Raw genomic sequence first — 6000 nt, forward strand, 5'->3', positions numbered from 1 at the left:
TACCACAAGATAAATCTTCTATAACAGTCAGCATGTCCCATAAAGACCTGCACGCCTTTGGAATTTGTAGGAGGAGGCGATTCCATGATGATTTTGATTTTGTCCATGTCAGTTGTTGCAATCCCATGTTGAGAAATGATGTGCCCCAAAACAACTCTGCGGGTGACCATGAACTAGCATTTTATTGGATTTAGGGAGATGCCATACTCCCTGCATTTGATTAGTACTGCTTCAAGACATTTGAAGTGGTCTTTTTTGTTCGAGTGGATGCACAAATCATCCAATAACACCTGTAAAAACTTATTCAGAAATGACTTGAAAGCTGTGAACATGACTCGCTAGAATGTGGCTAGGGCATTACAAAGGCCAAATGGCATGACTCTATAGGCAAATATACCCCATTTTGTAGCAAATGTTGTTTTTGATTGGTATGCAAGAGCAATTTGCACTTGGTTATAGCCACTGAAGCCATCCAAGAAGCTATATATCTCGGAACTTGCCACCTTTTCCAACCATGTTTCTGTTAAGGGTAGGGGATAGTGATCCCTCATCGTGGTGGCATTCACATTCTTTAAGTTAACGCATATTCTTAGCTTTTGACGATGGGTGAAACCCAATCAGTGTGCTCGATCTCATAGATGAATCTGGCATCTAAGAGTTTTTCCATTTCGTCAGTCATAAACCATGGTGCCATATTTTGGATTTGTTCAATAAGGTCCACATACCTTAGGGTGGGCACCTTCCCTTATAGGTATCGTGTGTACTACCACTTCTGGTGAAATTCCTTTCATTTCCTTATACGACCATGCTAGGCAGTCTCGCTATTCCATTAGGAGTGCTTTGAGCTTGGTTTCATCGTCTTATGTAAGTTGTTTCCCAATGAAAACCAAATTTTCTTCCTCTCCTTCAAGGGCGAGGTTTATTGTTTGAGTTTTTGCCGGTCCCTCATAGATTGAAGTTTCTCCAATGCTATCGATTTCTTGAACTTCAGATTCTCTTAGTGGTCTTGGCATTGCTTTGGGGACACTACCACTTGTGTAGTTCTTGAAGTACTCCAGAACTTCTCAAAGATCATCCTCTGATGGTGTTGAACTAGCGTGACATGTGCTATGGGTACTGGGTGGCATAGTATCATCAACCAATTTTTTAGGCTCTTGGGAACTTTCTTTTCCTGTAGTCTCTTGATCGAGCTTCATCCGGACATGTGGCTTAACTTTCAAAACTTCTTACGTTGGGAATTGTGGGGTAACTTTTCCACTGGCATACTCCTTCAAGTCCATCAGGGGACCATTCAAGAGGAAGTGGCTTAGATTTTGAGGGAGTTGGCTTGGCAAGATACTATTTGGTGATCCTAGTTTGGACTCATTCGAATTCATTGAAGTGTTTGGTCTTGGCTTTGCGGCGGCGAGATCCTACTCCACCTTTCTTGTGGGATCTTTTACTATTATTCAACTTTGGAAAGCTCAATCGCCATTAGGGCATGCAGAATGGCTAAGTCATTGTCAAAGACTTGATCTTCAAATTGAGCATTCTCACCCTTAGTTTCAAGGTCCCAAGGAAAATTTGAGTCCTTATTGGTATGGGTACCTTCTTCAGGTTCATTATTCCACTCAAGGTCAACCATAAAGAATGGCACCTCTAGATCGATTGGTTCTTCATGTGTGAGTGGAGGATCTACCTGCATGACCTTAGCATCCATCTGCGAGAAGATGGGGTCTAGTGAATGGTAGTTGTCAGTGGTTGCCAATGCTTGTATCCAATTATTGACATTGCTTTGTGTATCGCCCGCTATGGCATGCTGTTTGTAGGGGAGCTGATTTGCTTGAGATCGTCGTTGAAGAGGTTTCATCCAACGCTCTAGGCACAATTGGTTTTGTTGCTCCTGTGCCCACATTGACACTGACTGCGGTGTTGCGATTTTGGATTGTTAGTCTATCAGCTCCCCAATCATGGAGGACCAATACTTCACGTAACCAAGGACACCCCAGCAAGATTTGATAGGATTTCTTGGAGATCCAAGGTTGTGAATTGAAGGGAAAAGTGGACTTCTATGAATTTTGTTGACATGCCATTCACTATTCCCAAGGGTTTTGCCTGTGAATCATCGGCAAGGCGTATGTTGAAATTAGCCTTTTGCATTGGTGGGAGATCCCATTCATTGTAGAGCTCCTTGGATAGGACATTTACACCTTCTCCACCATCCACTATGGCTTGGACTTCATCTTATGCCTTGTGGATCAAAGGCACAATGATGTTGTGTGTGTCCTCTCTCTCACTCATCCGCACAAGGATATCTTCTATGTCTTCCATAGGTGGAGGGGGATTTGCGAGTTCAATCTAGCCTTTGAAACTCTCCCAGATATTGGGACAATTCCATAATAGGATTCCAATGGGAATTGACATAGGGAAACTTAGAATGCTATAGAGTGTGGATCCTTCAAGGTGGTGTGGCGGTACATTATGTTGTGGATTCTGTTGTTGGAACAGAGGCTCGCGTACAGTATCAATACTCTATGGGGCCAAGTCATGGATTGGATCTTGTGCTTGCTTCTTAGCCTCAAATTGAGCTTGTTCCTTTTGTACCCATTGTTGAAGGGCTTGAAATCGAGCCTTCTCCACTTCTGCATTTGGGTATGGAGCTTCTTTTACTTGAGGTTCGGGAGCTGATGTGGATGAGCTTAACTACTCATTGCTTGGCGGAGGTAGAGGCACTTGTGCTTTCTTTTAAAGAAGTCATCTTGATTGAATTGAAATATTAGGGTCCTTGGTGGCCTCTTTTTGCTCGCGTGTAATTACATTCATAGGTTGTGATATTATGCTTGTTGGCCCTAGACTTTGATGGTCCACCCCAATAATGCCGATTGGAACATAAGGCTTAGCCTTAGTTTGTTGTGGGACCTTATTTTTCATGGGACAATCCATACAGGACACAATCTCTACAGAGTGGTTGGAAAGTAGCAGGGCTACTACAATGAGGGCACTCTGTGATCCGGTGATTCTCTCCATAATTGGCTCTCAATATGTGTTGGGTCGAACTTGATTTGCATAGACTGGTATTAAACCTTCTCTGCCTTCTACATAGTACACTAGGTACTCAGCTTCATACTTGAATGGCGCATCCACTTCCTCGGCTTGAAGTTGTTGTATTGAAATTGTTGGAGGAGTTGGATTTGGTGCTCTTGGATATGGTCATGGATTTGGATTCCTGAGTAATTGCGGGACTTGTGTTTGGACGGGAACAAGATTAAGCCTCAGAGCTGGGGGTGCAAGTGCCGGCTGCCTATACACTGGTATGGGTGCCGGTTGGTATTGTTGAGGTCGAGGTGGGTTGTTGCGCATGTTAAAGATGCAACTATTTTCATCATGGCCACCGACTACGCAAATATGGCACCACAACCTTGGTGGTGGATTTGCTTGTGTAGTAATCCTGGCTCTTAGGATCGAGCATTCACTTGCTGTATGATTTACATTTTCTTATCGTGGATAAGTCTGAGGTGATGACTGAGACATGTGAAGCTTTTAATAAATGGCCTGCATCATTTCTTCTTTTAGTTTCATGGTCATGGCCTCTAGGCGATCTTCTTTAGATGTTTCGGCAGTGGACTTGGATTTTTCCTTTTTAGAGCGCTTATCTCGTGCATTGGTTCTTCCATCATCATGAGCGGCATTGAATGTTTCGTAAAACTGCTAATCTTTTTCATGTCTTTGCGGATTTTCTTCCTTAGGCCTATAATGAACCAGGCTGTGAAGTACTTTGCATCTGGGCGTGGGTCACATTTGGCAATTAAGCATTTCATCTTGCCCAGGTACGTGCGTACATCTTCTTGTTGACCTTGTTTGAGCTTGCTTAGTTGGAGAGCGGGATCGTCTTGTAGTCTCTCTGTTTGAAAGCACGTCTTGAATTCAGGAGGTCTAGGTCCCCTTCAGAGGCTTCATCGGTTAAGGCCATGGGGAACCAGGCGACCTTGGTTTCATTGGATTGATCTCCACAGTTGACATGTGGCATCAAAATGCTAGAGGAATCGGGCTGGATCACCCCTAACATTGTATTTGGGAAGTTTGAGTTTACCCAGGGGGCGCCTGCCTTGATTGTTATTATTGTTGCTAAAATTGTTGTGATTGTTAAATAAATTGTTCCCCTTCGCTTCGAGTTCAAGATCCCCATCATCACGATGGCGTTCGACCATGTCGTGTTGTGGAGTCAAAGGGCTTTCTTGAATTTTAGGGGGGGAATTGGGGTAGAGGTTTATCGGAGGCATTGGTCGGAGCGTAGTTGCATGCAAATTTGCATGAGGTGGAACGGGTGTCTCTGTCGCAAGTGTGGGTGTTGATGTAGTTGTGTTAGGGGGGTTAGAGATGCATTAGTGTTGTAGGGATCATCGTGTTAATCATGTGCCTAGGATTGTCCCACGTGTGTAGGGAAATGTGCCGGTGCAGACGGATCGTCAATCGGAGGAAGTTATGAGAAAATTATGGCAAAAAGAGGCCCACACGGGGGCACAAATTAATGAGTGCTAGGGATGCTGAAATGGTGGGCAATGGGTTGGAAAAATGCCTTGTAGCGTAGTGTTTCTGTGTGTGAAACCATGGTTCAAACGGGGTTGAATTTGGCCACCAAACGAGCGAGTTACGAAGGGTTAAATTGGCATGAAATGTAGCCTTTTTGTGTGTTGGGGGGGTGTCTCTTGGTCAAAGGTTTGGTGTGAATGGGCTTTAAGTCTAATTGAGGGAACTAGACTAGAGTAGTCCTAGTTAGTCTAACTAGCCTATTACCCTAACTGTCCAGTTACTTTAACTCGACAGTTACTTTACTTACATTTAGTGTAACCTAACTTCACTATGGTTAACACTAACTGAGGTTAGATTGACCTAGGTTTATACTAATTCAACTACTGGTAATTACCCTAACCTAGTCAGTTAGTCTAAGTCTTAGTTAATTAAACCTAATTGTAGCTAACTAACCTAACTAACCAAAGGTTAAACTAACCTAGAGTAAGACTAACCACTTTTCTACCCAAAAAAAAAGAGAGTAAGACTAACCTAAGCTAACCCACTAACCTAACCTATTCAACTAAACTAACCTAGGTTAGTGCTTAGGTTAGTTTAGGTTTAGGTCTTTAAAATAATAATAATAATAATAAAACGTGAAAAAGAGGGGGGGTGGCGACCACTATCGTGAGGAGGGGGGGTTGTCACAGGGGTGGGGGTAGGAGTCGAGGGGGTGGGGAAGAGCGGGGAGGGGAGGTGGGGAAGAGGGAGGAGTAGGAGGCTGAGTGTAGAGTGGAGGAGATGGAGGGGAGGGAGGAGGCGGGTGGCAAGCAGGAGGGAGCGCCACTGCAAGCGGGTGAGGCGGGGTGGGGTGGATGCCTCCCACATGGTGGGCGTCATCGCCCTTTTCGAGCGATTTCGCCTCAGGCGGGCAGGCAACTCTGTGTTGCCATCACCTCCGGGCCAGTGGCCTTGTAAGGCCTTCGGTCCTTAGATGGTAGTTAGGGAAGGGAGGGGGGTGGGTGGAGGTGGAGAGAGGGGTGGTGGTGGAGAGGGGGTGGGTGGGTGGAGGTGGAGAGGGGGGTGACGGTTTCCGCAGGAAGAGCAAGGTATTCTCAGTATGCAGGGTTCCGAGGCTTTTTGTCACCTACAGATATTTCGATATCGTCATTTGTAGTATACATGTAGCTCTTGAGTCGTATTCTGATGAGAGATGTAGGCTTAAGTTGGATAAGCAAACATAGTGCATGCATGTGTGAAAGGGATGTGCATCATCATGATTAGGGTAACGAAGGCTTTTGCCTTCATTGGGGGTTGAAGGGTTTAGGAGGAGTTTGAGGGTTGGGGGGAGGTTTAGGGTTCAGAAGGAGGTTCCAAGGTTCAGAAGGTGGTTCCAAGGTTTAGAAGAGGTTTAAGGGTTAGAAGGAGGATCCAAGGTTCAGGGTATAGTACATGGTGGAGAACTCGTTTTCCTCGTAGATCATGGAGGTCAAGGGTTGAGGGACTAAGTGT

Source organism: Dipteris shenzhenensis, chromosome 9 (assembly GCF_047967505.1).
Source record: "Dipteris shenzhenensis isolate YYH24624 ecotype China chromosome 9, Dip_SZ_1.0, whole genome shotgun sequence".
NCBI lineage: Eukaryota > Viridiplantae > Streptophyta > Polypodiopsida > Gleicheniales > Dipteridaceae > Dipteris > Dipteris shenzhenensis.